This window comes from Manacus candei, unplaced genomic scaffold, assembly GCF_025592945.1.
Source record: "Manacus candei isolate 608988 ecotype Guabito, Panama unplaced genomic scaffold, ASM2559294v1 h1tg000034l, whole genome shotgun sequence".
Taxonomy (NCBI): domain Eukaryota; kingdom Metazoa; phylum Chordata; class Aves; order Passeriformes; family Pipridae; genus Manacus; species Manacus candei.
This window is the reverse complement of record NW_026138082.1, coordinates 9,498,405-9,513,389: the sequence shown is the minus strand read 5'-3', so window position 1 is coordinate 9,513,389 and position 14,985 is coordinate 9,498,405. Positions and strand designations below refer to the sequence as shown.

Genomic DNA, 14,985 nt, shown 5'->3' with positions numbered 1-14,985 from the left:
ACTAAAATTGCTTCTTGCAACAACCCAATCTTTTAGCTCATGAATAGCTCCATTACACTTCTCACTGTAACTGTTTCATTGCATGATATCACATTTAAAGACATTAAAAAACACTATGAGAAAACATTCTCATACTTCACCTGTTTTCCCCCGTATTTAGCACAACACTCTCCAATTCTAACTCCTATTTCCACAGTACAATTGTTTATTAATTTAAAATAATGCATATATACAGGATAGGCTTTAAGTTAAAAGTACTGCAAGCAGTATATCCTTCTTAATACGTGAGAATTTAATAGGGTAGGATATGGAGGCATTGTCTCTCTGGGCACTCTTACTAGGATGAGTAACTTCAGTTTTCATTAAGACCTAAAGATACTTCACAGCAAAGTTAATCTCAGGATTTGTGCTGAGAGTAGAGAAAAGCACATTTATTGCTAAATCCCCACCAGAAACTAATGCTGGTTGAGACTTGGGACAAAAATCTACTAAAGTTTCATTACAAAAAGATGGTTTTCTTTTTTGCCTTGAAATTTCCAGCAGCAATATTCAGAAAAAAACCCTGAAATTAGAGAAAAATTAGGCAACTTTCTGGAGTATCTAGGTGGCATATTATTAGCATGAATGTTAGATATAAATACACTTACTAGATACTGGAATGCCTTCCTTATTTGCAAGTTGTAAACAGCATTAAACACATATACATATATAAATAAAATTTTAATTTTACTTTTACACATAAACAGCCATTACAGTCATCAATTAGCAGTTGCACAACCATGAAAATAGGGTATTCTTCTCCATTAAAATGTGACCATATTATGAAAAAAACCCACAAAACAAAGCAAAAAAACCCAAGAAAACTCATCTTCAGTTCATCAAGACGGAAGTCCTCAGTTATATTAAAATCTCTTTTTCAAAAGGTCATCTATAGCTGAAGTTTATCCAATACAAGGAAATTAAGACTCCATTAAATTAATTTCCCTACTAGCTATATTAACACATTATTTTGAGATTTTTGCCAGACATGCAAAATAACACGAAGTCATTAAACTTTAAAAGCAGAGAAAAGGCTACAAATGGAGAGCACAAAGGAAAGAGATCAGATGAGGCTCCCCTGGTTGACCATAAAGGTACAGGAGGCTGGGGCACGTTGAAGTCCTAGAATGCAAATGATTGCTCAAAAATCCAAAGGATAAAAATGTTTCTAATCTTCATAGCTGCAGACAAAAATCAATGACACAATGAAATCAGGGTACTGCAAAGATGCACACAATGCAATTTTGATATGGTATTTGTGTGACCGAAACAGAAAACAAGTTTTATGGGACCTAAATATCTCATTTTAAGAGCTATCTTACAAAGATTAGAGTGCTTTTTACACTGGATTAAAAGAGAAAGTGAAGAGAAAACCCCATCTGGTTTACAAGCTGTCTGCACTTCAATCTACTGTGGCTTAGAATTTTTCTGAACGGTAACATAAAACCATCAGACACGACAGAAAATAGGATCAAGGTGAGTACAGCAGACAACATATGTGGAAATCTCTTCTCAATAGTCTGAAGAACTTACAGCTACAGACTGGTTATTCACCCAAGAACAGGCACATCTGGGACACACCCAAGTTCTCAGGTTCTAACTGCTGACTTCTAGAGGAAAACATTTTAGCTTGTTTCCAAAACACTGAGATTGTAAGAGCTGATATAAGATACTACTGGTAAATAAAGCTCACCAGGGGGGAAAAAACAAAATTGAAATATTTCAGGGTTTTGGAAAGTTACTGTGTTATGATACATCTGGAAAAAGCCCTCTTGTTTTTTCTATTAAGTTCCTTAGTAAATCTCAAAGTGGACACATTGAGCTGTTCCTACAGCAAAGCATCAACCAAAAGTGACAGAAAATGTTAACAGTCCTTACTTGCACTTCACCCCAATGTCTGCTGATATCAAAACAACCTGTCAGAACATTTCGATGTAGTGCGTTTTGTTAATCAGAAAAATTTCCAAGCATGGCTGTCAAGAGCTTTCCTGCATGCAGCAATGTGTATTACCATGAGTGGAAGCTTCTTCTTGTTTTAAGATGGATTGAAAATTACAAATTCACATTCTTTACTCTTAATACAAAAAAAAAAAGTAGAAATAAACATCTATGTTGCATTTTTGTACTATTTAATGTATTTTCATTTTTTGCAGTTAGGGCAGCTGCTTAGAAAAAAAAAAGGCATGAATGTATTTCTGGCAAATCTGAAAAATAATGAGTCTGTCTGTTGGTTTAGTCTCAAATGAGAGCTCTGTCAAAACTGACAAGTTCATTTCAATAAGTGGTAGAACCAAAGAATTGCACTGCAGTCCCTTAACCATTTTTCATACAACCCTCTGCTATGGATGTCTGGTATTCTCTCATATCATAGAATGGTTTGGGTTGGAGGGTACCTTAAAGATCACCTACTTCCAAACCCTCTGCCATGGGCAGGGACACCTCCCAGTAGACTCAGAGTGGTTGCTCTGAGTCTAACCTGGCCTCGAACACTTCCAGGGATGGGGCATCCACGGTTTCTCTGGGTAACCAGTTCCAGTGCCTCCCCACACTTACAGTAAAGAATTTCTTCTTAGTATCTACTCTAAACCTATCCTCTTTCAGTTTAAATCCATTTCCCTTTGTCCTATCACTACATGTCCTTGTAAAAAGTCTCTTTCTACAAGGCTCTCTTGCAGGCACCCTTTAAGTACTGGAAGGCTGCTGTAAGGTCTCCCCTGAGCCTTCTCTTCTCCAGGTTGAACAGCCCCAACTCTCTCAGCCTGTCTTCATAGGAGGGGTGCTCCAGCCCTCTGATCAATCTTCATAGCATACATTTAATCTTTGGGAGCAATGGAACAGGTGAGTTTTCCATATTCCCTCACACTAACTGGAACAGCCACAGTATTGCTTCTGATTCCATTTAACTCCATCCTTATTTTAAGATGATAGTCCAGTGTGCACTATGCAGACAGCCAGCTCCTGAAGAGACATTACTAGAGCCCAGGAGATACTCAACACAGCTTTCGACATACAGAATGTGAGACATTTTTGACCGGGAAAGTAGACTTGAACTTTTGTTTAACAGTCTCTTGGCTTAAAAAAGAAAAAAAGAAGTGTATGCTCTTTATTCACCACTCCACAACCCCTTCTTCCCCTCAAAAATAATTCTAAATACTGTATACTTTTAAACAGAACAGAATTTTAAAAAGTAAAATTAAAGAAGTACCTATTTACTCTTTGGCCATAAAATCAATGCTGGGTATCTTGTTACACTTCAGTTATGAAGTTATGTACTATCTTCCTGAAGTCTTGAGATGCAAGCCTGAGGCTCTGGTGAAAGGTTTTGTTTCTAGTCCCGAGTTTTAGCAAACCTATGTAACAGTGCAAGTTCCTACAGTTTTTCTTCCAAGGGCACCCATTACTCAGGTCAAGAAATTACAGCAGCAATCTGAACCCAAAAAATGATCAGGGTATTTGGGGGATTTTTCTAAAGGTGGCTTATGACTCTCAGATGCACAAACTTATGTGTAGATTACTCCTCCCAATCAAAGCAAAATCTGTAAAGCACTGAAAACTATTTGCATCTTATTTTCACTCAGTTATTCTTCCAAAATCGTTTAATGTCCTAAATGTCTTGTAAGCTGACAAATGTACTTTTTAGAAAGAGATGGAGTGACAACAAAGGGGGGTAGGTATGATACCCTTTCTATTAGCTGCATTCCTTTATCTTGCTTTCCTTTTGTAATTTACTTTGCCACTGCATTTTTCAATTCTACTGTGTTGATACTGACTAGAACCTATACTAAGTGTCAGTCATATATTAACACCAGAGTCAGAAACAAAACTCCTACACTTCAGGAAGGAAGGAAGGGGACACACTACTCAAACTTCTTTGAAGATCCAGACCACTACTGAAATAAGTTCAGTTTACAGGGCACTATTTTAATCGCTGTGTCTTAAATCATACTTTTTATACTGCTTAAAACACATAAAAATTTTCAGTAACATATTCATAGAGCTTTAGGACTGATTATAATTAGTATTATGTAAGTAAGTGAAGTTTGAAGTGAGGATCTAGATCAGAGAAGCGTATTAAAGTAGGATCATCACTGGTTTATAACATTTCTCATTCATTTTATAAATTTTGTTTCTGAACACTGAGTGCCACGGAACCTGAAAAACAGTGTTTGTAATTCTACTGTCATTCATTCTCAGGAAATGAGCCTGACTGACCCGGGTTGCTGCTAACCCAACTCAGTATTTTTCCAGTAGACCACTGTTGGTCCTTCTGCACCTAAGAACAGAATGTATGAGATCAGTATCTCTTCTAAAACGTACAGAGTGTACCAAGAGAGGGAACCATAAAGGAAACATAAATATTCAAAGGTTGCTTTTTTAAAATTACTGAAATTCAGAGGCACAACAATATTGAAAAGATTTTCTAAAAATTACAGCACATCCCCAATATATATAAAGCAGCAGCTGAATTTCAACTGAAAGGAAAAGCAAATCCTCAGGGAAACCACACAGATACTTCAAAGGGTCAAAACACTTATCAAAATTCTTGTCACCAATGAGAAGAACTGTTTGTCTCTACAGACAGTTTGTTTATTAAACCCCAACCTTTCCTGGAGGATGCTAGGACAACTCCACAAGCTGGAGGCAGAGCAAGAAGTCAGAATTTCAATATTTAATGCAAAATACATAAGTACAACCGAATAGTCAGTATCCTCCTGCAGACTTAGCCAGTGAAAAAACTGAAAGGCCAGAATAAAAGAGACACAGCAGTAACAACGTGAAGTGTCCAAGTGCCACTGCTGTGAAAGGTTTTAGGATTAAATATGAAAATAACTCCCAATAGCCTCTTTGGACTTTACTAACACTGGTTTTTTTTTATAGAACTACCCCAGCTATGATGGTGGGTGAAAATACAGAACGCTACAAGAGAGAAAGGGGCGAAGGATCCATTGAAATTCACCAGAGCTGGCACTCAAAGTGGAGCACACAGGTTGTGCCTGCAGTGCTGAGGGGATAATGGGAATCTGCCCAGAGAATACAAACTTATGACTGGAATTGGTTGGGCTTAATCCTGTTTTAACAGCAACCCACAGGAGTGGAGTGCTGCCCAGCCCAGTCTGCAGATCCTGGCTCACCTGCCTCAGTCCTCACCACCAGCCATCACTCAGACCCAGGAGGGAGAGGAACCTTCTGAAAAGGAGGTCAAGAAATAAGCAGAGAGTGATGCAAAGGACACAAAAACTTTCCTGCAGCTATTTTTATCTTTCTGCCCTCTCCCAGGATGCACTTCATGCGTCTCCTTGAGTCTCAAGTCTCAATCCCCAAGCATACATGCCTTGAAAACAGAAATAAAGTAGAATTATCAGGTTTTCTGTGAAAAACAACATCATCCCCTGCTTTTTTCCCCAAAGGAAGCCTGTGGTCCTCAGATAATTTTGAAAGCATAACATGATTGCATTACGACCACATGTGATTTGGTTGCACAACTCAAATACCAAACTGTAATTCAGCAGGCAGACACTGTGTGCCAGCTACAGGCCTAACCATGAAAGAAGGTGGAGAAAAGCAGGAGCACAAGTAACTCCAGCAAGGGTAACTCACAGAAATTAATCTCTTTGGGACTCCCCTGATAATCAGTACAGGGAGATAACAGAATTAAATCACCTCACAGAGGAGATTAAGCTGAAGATGGAGTCTTTCCCGTTACAGAGTAAACCCAGGGAGACCAGTCTTCTACAGTTACCCCTTGCCAGGTGCCCAAATCTCAAAATTTCAATTAGTTCCACAGGTACCAGATGAATTTTTTAACTCTCTACAGGCTTATATATATAACAAAAAGAAAGACTGGAGATAAAAACCCTGTAATATTATATTTTTAATTCTTAATTATAAAAAAAGAAGGTTTTTCCTAGCTCATAATTAATCTTTAGTGATTTTTTTTGGTACTGGCCACATTTGCATGACATTTTTATAAAATACTGCAAGATAAGTTTTAGCAGGTTAAACTGCAAAAACAAATACAGAAAACCTTTCTGCAGTAGTGTGCCATGAAAAGGATATCTCAAGGTCCATGAATCTTCTATATCTAGTCAAGCAAAGTCATACAGCCAGTGCCACATTGTGAATTAGTAAAATAAATAAGTTAACGCAATGCATTATGTCCAAAATTTCTCTCACATAAGTAATACATGTCAATTTATTATTTTCTTTCCCATTCTAATGGGAGATGTCCCTGCCCATGGCAGGGCAGCTGGAACTAGATGATTTTAAGGTCTGTTCCACTTTGGCAGAATTGCTCATTATTCCTATGTCTTCCCTTTACAAAAACTCAGTATAACTACGCAATGCCCAGTCACAGCATTTCTAATAAAGTGTTTATACATTGCAAAAGCCTTCAGTCTATACATTGCCAGTCTTCAGTCTATTTCTTTTCTGCCTCTACTAGTCTTTCATAATATTTTAATTTAATTAAGTCAACTCAGTCTCCTTAGAACAGATGAAGAGAGGTCAGTAAACCATCAGGTTTTCATTTACATACTCAGTATCTATTTGTCATTTTAAGCAAAATATATTTAAAAATTAAGTTGGTATAGAACCATAGATGGCAGAAAATACATCAAAACGCTAAATAAAACTTAATTGCTTTCAGCATTTCCTAGGCAAAGGAGCAAACTCACAACCAAAAAATTAATATGTTCTAAATATACTTTGTGACACACACCTCAACATAAATAAAAGCAAATAATGGGGAAAAAATATTTCATGGATACTGTAGTGGCATACTCTAGGAGTGCTCTAGGGTGATCCTACTTGAGCAGGGAGGCTGGACCAGATGACCCACTGTGGTTCCTTTGAACCTGACCCATTTTGTGATTCTGTGATACTGTGATCCCCTAGCTCAAGGAGTCAAATGGCAGCCAAAAGGATGATTCTCAGAGGCCATTTTCATAAAATATCTGTTTCATAAATTATTTAGGATTGCCACATCTGAAAATGCTTTCATAAGAATGATTTTTTGGTTTGCCCTGAATGGAACCATTTGTCAATGTGTCACCAAAAAAAAAAAAAAAAAAAAAGAGTAGCTTCTTCTTTTCCCAGAAATCAACATTGATCACTAGACACACATTCCTCCCTAACAGCTTACTAAATCCAATATCATAGACCACACTGAGGAACCTAAAGGATGATCTGCTGCTAATACTTTTTAGAAGAGATTCCCTTCAAACTCCTGGGCTACATCTTTCTACTTTTAGTACTGCAGCTGACTAACAATGCTAATAAATTATGGTGTATGATTTAATTTATTAAGAAATTGTGATGAAGAAAGAAATTTTTTAATTAGAGGCTCGTACTTTTAAAGCAAAAGAAAAAAAAAACCAACCACGGAGTACACAGGTAATGCTTGCTAAAGTTTTAACTACTATATTTGATACATTACATGCTCAAAAGATTTTTTTTTTTTAAATTTACCTCCTTCACCCCCACCCTCAAGAGTACAACATATGGGATCATGGTGTAAGGGCCTGTCTTCACAAACACTGAAACCACTGATTTATTTGTTAACACTTCAAAGATATTGAATATGTTTTTGTTTTCACCATACCTGGCAAACCATCCATACTCCTGTTTGACAGAAGAAAGACAGGAACTGAAATCCCATGTTTGTGCACACCACTGGCACTCAACTCTTCCACTCCAGTCTCATGCAGGAGTTGTCAGGGCAGGGTCAAATGGGGGAACCCATGACAGGACTAGCACAGTAGCTGTGTATTTCTAGCCCCAATAGCAAGTGTGAAACACCTTCCTGTCCAACTTCCAGTAAATGGCAATTAACTTTTTGCAGGCCTAAGTGGTCCCAGCATCACCTAAGGCACCCAGACTCCTGCTGGAGCTCTGACTTGTCCACCGTATCCCTTTTCTGAGACAGGAAAATGATTATAATCTGTTTAATCACCTCTCACATCATTCTGACAGCTGGAGACAGCTGAAAAAGAAACTGAAAATCAGCTACCTAGCCTATGTGGTAGTTTTTGATATCTGTTTTATTCCTCTTTGAAAGGTGGATTGTTAGGCAAACTCTAACAACTGGTTAGTTCTTCAGCTGTGACAATGAATGCGTAACTACTGCCCTTGCCCAACCACTGCTCAGCTGGCAGTTTCCTGCTCAACTGAGCTGCCCTCTCTGAAGACTGACTAATATCAGCTGTCACCTGGCGAGCTGATTTCTAGGGATGTTGACTTAGCAGGACAAGGTAGACATGAATTAGTACCATCAGCAACCGCAATAGGAAGACCAACAAAAGTGGTTACTCAATTTTGTGGTACGACAGAGAATAAAAAAATGTCTATGTTGTAATGTCACACAAACCACAAATATTTTTTACTGTAACAAGTGATATAATGAAGAGGTATGGCCTCAAGAGCTTTTAGTTTGAGAACATTAATTTTGTCTATTTGCCTAGTCATATGCAGCATTAATATTATGCTCATCTCCTGGCCACTTCAGTGCTGGCAATGCAGGAGATGTATCTATCTGTATTGGAGGCACGTGCACATCATCATCTGCCTGGAAAGAAGAGTAGAAAAGTCAGATTACTATGGCTAACTGTTCATTTTTTGAGAAACTACCAGCAGAGCTCCAAAAAGATACTAATTTGAAACAAGATCTCTGCTTTTCTCCCTGAAGTTCATCTGTTAACAGGGCAGGAGAAGAAGAAACAGTCTCCTTGCTCCCCTTGTCAATTTTAGGAAGACGGGACCAATAATAATAGTTTTGTGGTTCTTGAAAATTAACAGTTGTTTCAGATACCCTACACTACCTTGGCACATCAGTTGCAATGTTTGTGGTTACATTTTTCAAAAATAAAAGTTACCTTCCTCCCAGCAGTTTTGCCTTTTACCTCTATAAGGAAACCTACCCAGCACCTCCAAAGCTGTCCTACTTTTCCTTAAGGAACTTGCAGGCAAAAGTTTAAAATGTTCAACAATCACGGGATGCTATCCAGTGGGCTGATCTTCATCGAGGTGACCATCTGACAGACAATTTCTCTTGAAACTGGACAGAACAGCAACAGAGACTGAAGAGCACTGTTAATGTAAAACCAGAAATTGAGCAGAAGATGCATGAAGTACAGGATTTCCAATACCAACCTGTGCTATGGCCTATGCCAGGACAGGTTCCCACCTCTCAGAAGGATCAGTCAGCAGTGGAGGACACAGGGGAGGCAAGAGACTTCTATCTGCTCCACGTCCAAGTCATAGTACATGAATGCTCACTAAGTATCCTCTGTGGTGAAATGTGTCTGCTCGTGATTAAGTCAGAGTGGTGATGGCTCCTGGGGAAGCACTGAAGTGAGTGGACACCACAGTGAGTGGGAACAGCTGCACAGGGAGCAGGAGGAGCCAAAACCCAAGTGGAGAACAAAATGCCAGAGAGAACCAAGATGAAGAGGAAACAACATCATCTGCCTCTGGAGAGCAGCAGAGAATAAGCAAAGGCCAGGGAAACTGCCTGTGGGAAGATCATGCTTCACTGTACTCATTGAAGTCTGACAGCTGCAGAGAATAAAAATAAATCACCTCCTCCATCAGCTCCCAAACCCACCAGACTCCATTAGGTACTTCTTTAACGGTCTGATATACAGTTTTTGAACATCTGGATCTAGTGATACTGTGTCTATTGATGCTTAAAATAATCAGAGTATTTTATTTTTACCAGTCCATTCAGACTGTTGGGCTGCTTTGTTTACATCAAATTCCTGCCACATTTCTCTGTGGAAAAAGGCTGAATTTCTTTAGAATTTTACAGGCAGGGTTTGTACAACCCTTTCCTTATGGCTGTCTGCCTAGTGACACTTCTCATGTTACTGGTGCTCTAAAGGGGCATCAGAGCTTGTGGAACTGGCACTCTGCAGCAAACCCACAGAGCAGTAAGCTCACATGTACACACCCACATGGACGAGTATGAGAAAGGGAGAGACACTTAGTAGTCAGGCAGTACATGATCTGAAATATTACTATGAGACATGTCAAGTGCTTAAAGGTAATTTTCAGTGCCACCATCTAAAAATGTACTAAAACTGTACTTGTTACTATAATAATTTCTGATAAAAGTTATCTGAGCACAGCACAGACCTACATGTCTCCCACAACACACTAATGAATAAACTAAACAATTCAAGCATGCTATTAGTTTATGTGCTAAGGTTTAATTAATCAATTCCAAAGGCTAAAAAAGCAAGAGGGAATACAAAACAACAGAGCAAGGCTAGAAATAATAAATACTAGCATGGACTACTTTTAATCAAGTCCCCAAAGAAAAGTGAAAATAACAGGAAATGAAAAGTCATGAATGGAATTTCACAGTTCTGCCATCCATGCAATAAGTGAAGATGGTGTAAAAGAAGGTGATATTAGAATTAAATTCCCTACTGTAGCAAGTGGTCTAACTCAGTGTCACTGACAACCAAAAAACTCACAAAACCAAACCCAATGAAACGACAAGCCTCTCCAACTCCAAAAAAAACCAAACCAAAGCAAGAGAAACTAGCTCCTGAGAAGCCAATGGAAAACACCTTCTTAACAAATCCACTGCAAAGGAAAATAATTAAGAATTCTGGAAGAGTCCATGAGAAATGCTATTTATATATGTTCTTTTCCTCTCTGCCATACTTTTTAATACTAAAAGACAAACTAACTGTTTAAGTTTAAAGCTTATTTCAGAACTTTACATCTCACATTAAAAGTCCTTGCTGCCTTAAACCACAATAGCCACGGCATTCAGCACTCTTGATAATTTCTTTTTTTCTTCTTGCTGGCCCCAAAACTCTCCTCTTGCTCTCCCAGTTGACCTTCTTGTTACCAGATGTTCTTCCCTTTACTACCAGTCACTGGAGATCTTTGAGTTGTCTCCACACAGCCTCAAGTGGAAAGCAGCAAGACGTGTTTGTATGATGGAGATCCTGCAACAGCAATCCCCTCCATTTTGGGTTGAGGACACTCACAACCCAATCAAAGATATTAGTGTACTGAAATATTGTGATAACAATGGCTTCTCAATCACAAGAGCAGTAGTCACATTTTTAAGGAAAGCCACAACTGATCTTCTGGACGGGACAAAATCCCATTATTTGCTCTTTGCAGTATGATGAGGACCTATAAGGAAGGGTAAAGATTCAAAGGACCAAAGCAAGGATGGCAAGTGACAGCTATATGAAACTTCTCAGCCACTAATTCCCACTTTTCCACTTCATAGGACTAATTTTTCAATACTCTAAATAGTCCTAATCTCAATCTCAGTAATTTTAAATATATTAGCATCACCTTGTTTATACAGTTCATATTCATTCCTTACCATCAGATGATAAAATTAAAAAGCGGGTTTAATCTTTTACTTCTCTGAACTCAATTAGATTGTATTAGCTTCTCATGTCATGAAAATATTTTATATGGGTTCACAGTCATTTAAGTCAAAAAGTCTATCAAAGCATCTAGTCACATTTTTTGTGCTCGATATTACATGCGGTGCCATTAAACATTTGAATCATAGAATCAAAATCATTACACTAACTGCATGGCTCCATTATTAAAAATAAGGGGCTGACAAGTTGCAAAGGTCTGTTTCAAGCAGTTTTATAGCTACCATTCATTGTAAGGAGACTACGTCAAAGGCTTGCTGACTGACAGTCAATTATTCCTCCTTCTAATACAAGCTGTTGGATCAACAGTGGTTTCAAATACTGGACGGCTTGTCACAAGACTTGCAACTGTGATATTCATCTGATATTAACATTAACTTACAAATGCTGTAAATTACACTTGCATATGCATTTACAGATACGTGTATCAATCTAAACATGTACAATACAGAGACACCACTGTTGTCAAGGGAAACCTCTCTTCAGTATCTGCTTTCACAGATGCTGTGACAGCTGTATGAAACACTACTGACATGGCATTTTGGTTCACTGAAAGGGACAGCTTCTCCACATAAAAAATACTGAAGTAGCCTTTTTCAGACTAGTGTTGTTAAAGACATAATCTGTTTTGACAAATGCTTTAAGAAAAGTATAAATGTCCCCTTTTTCCAGTCTGCTTCAATCTCCTTATTCCTCTTTACCGATACATTGCTGTGTCATATAAATCCATTTGTTCTAGGATCAGATAAACATTTGTTTTTCTCAGTGCCAGTCACTAAGGGCTTGATCCTTACTCACAGCCAACTGAAAGACTCCTGGTGGCTTCAACAGGCAGTGATCGAGCATTAGAATCCTGTAACTGTCATTAAACCTGTTGCAGAGACGACAAGTTAATATGAATATGGGGATACCCTGCAGCTAGATTGAAACACCAGTATCACAGTATAAATCATTTCTGCTAACACCATTCAGATTTGGGAACTGAGACCTGCTTCTCTCTCTGGAAATCAGTTAATACAACGCAAAAGAAGGACTCTGGTTTCTAGTTTCTTTCCCCAGCAAATGAAACATTTACTTATGCCCAGTTTTATCCTTCAATGCCTATTAGCTATATAAAGGTCAAGATTGAAATCAATTATTTTAAAGAACTACTTATTTACATACAATTTACATATTTTTTCCTACTTTATAGATTTATGGAAGATACCTATTATTCAGTACAATTCGGGCAATTTAACTACAAAGAGCCATCCTTATTTTTTTCAAATGACATTAGTTTCAGGCATATCACTAGGCTAGAGAAGATATACATGCTATTTATCAGTTTCTGATTCTGAATGTTATGCTTGTGCTCCCTGTTCAATAAACATGAAATTTTATTTTATTGATTCACATATTTATAGATGAATCAAATCCCTCATTGTTTGTGTCATCAAGGAAAATAAACCAATGCCTAAAATATGATCAAATTCATTAACTAAGGTATGATAAAGAATATTTCCTACTGTGTAGCAGGCAAAAAAAAAAAAAGGCGACGAATAACACATAATCTAATACACATCTGATTTTCACCTGAGGAAATAAACCTATTCCACTTTTCTGGTAAGTCTCAATTATCAGTTATTCAATTGTGTTCCACCAAACCCCGAACTTCACTATCAATCAACTATTAATTCAAACAACAAATACTTTTTACACAGCTGCTGCTCATACTATAGATGAGCTATTTACAAGAAACCAGTGATGCTGATTATCTCAAATGGTGAGGCACAGCACAACACAGCTTAATTCCCAGATTTGCACTAAAAATTATGACCCAGGACAGTCTGATTTCACCATAAAGAGAAGAAAAAGAAAAAAAAAGGACAAACATTACCTCGAAAACTCAGTAAAGTCAGATTATGCGAGACTCTTTTAAACAAAAAGTAATTTTGTTCCATAATCTTTTTTTCAGGAATCCATGTATTAAATTATGATACAGGGACTTTACTTCAGTGAATATCCTGAAGAAGGAAAGGAGTTTTCCATCCAATTACCTAACAATTCAATAGAGCTGCAAAAGGCTGAAGGACATTTGCTACCTTGGCAGAGCAGAAAAATGAGAAGTACCAAACATTTCTTCTAAAAGTACTTTAAAATGTAATCACAATCCATGCACTAATACTCATGACCACACTGAAGATATTCCTCGGAAGATTCCGTAAACCAGATTATCAGATAATAAAGGACCTAGCATGAAGTAGTCAAATAAGCTTTTCTTAACAATAATGGGATTTTAATCAATACCACAAAAATAATATAATAAAGGATGAAGTGAAATCAGAATGAAGGGATTACTATTTAAAATAATAGAACAATAAAAAGGCTCAGAAAACCCCCCACACTTCTGGAATCCTGCTGGAGACAGTATATGTACTGTTTGTTCCTGCACCAGCATACAATGTTTCATTAACCATGCTGAAAAAGCTGCTGCATATTAAACAACACACACAGAGAAAGTACCTTACTATTTTTCTTTTATAAATTATCAATGAGAACAATGATGCTATAGTTTTATAAAGCATTTAAGAAAATCAGGCTTCTGTCCCAATTTCAGTAAAACACTTGGTCAAAGGTTTTAAGTGTTGTTTGTAATCTTTCTTTGCTTTTAATGGCTTTAGTGCAAGAATCACTATTTTAAGCTTTTTTATTTTCTGCCTTTTTTACTTTTTTTCTTTTTTGTATTTCCTGGTGTAGACTGGAATAATATAACATGGAATATTTTGCAAGGACTGTCATGTAAGAAGCACCATATCTGTTCTTCAACTACAATTCCATGTCTGGAATGGAGTATATTCTGGATACATATGGCATACTAGTTAGCTTTTTTGAAACTTTTGAAAGATAATGTCAGTCAAAATAAGTACTTTTGGTAAGGTGCACAACTGTCTTTTTAGTACCAGAGAGACTTTGAACTCAAAAGCCATCAAAATAAACTATTTTTGGTCTCTTAAAATAGAATAGGTCTACTTTATTAAAAGTATTTATTTCTTGTCTCGTTATATTACATATTTTGGAGTTTAAGAGCAACACCCTGGCCCAAGTCAAAATGATCAGAGTAAATAAAAAAAATTGAGATGACTCCCTTTTTTGACTCCCGTCTCTTTCAGGTAGGCAGATTTCCAAAGGGTGTCTTCAAGGGCCAGCAACCAGAATCCAAATTTTCTGTGATGTGTGGGTGAATGCAGGGATAGAATGCAAGCTCTCTTCTCCTCCCTAAGACGCAAGCATGAAGAAACATCTCTGCTACAGCTGCAGTCCCTGTGGACAGTAACAGGTCTTTCTCTAATCCTCTAAAGTACCCAAGACATGTTTAGTCAATTCATGACTGATTAACAACAAACTAATCTGGCTTGCAAACAAAATGCTATACAATCACAAAGGATTATAAAGGGAAAAGAGGAAAAAGTAAGCTGGTTGTTTACTTCAAAGAGGCTCAAGAGATATGGAAACAGTCTCCCACATCAGAGAATCAAGTACTGATATGGCATAG

At 37.5% G+C, this 14,985-nt stretch overlaps 1 protein-coding gene across 1 annotated transcript in view; it reads right to left on the bottom strand.

Annotated features, from left to right (window-relative positions):
• Positions 1-14,985, bottom strand: part of MAN1A1 (mannosidase alpha class 1A member 1) — a 141,884-nt gene that overhangs the window by 28,321 nt on the left and 98,578 nt on the right. The gene's annotated exons all lie outside the window — the stretch shown is intronic.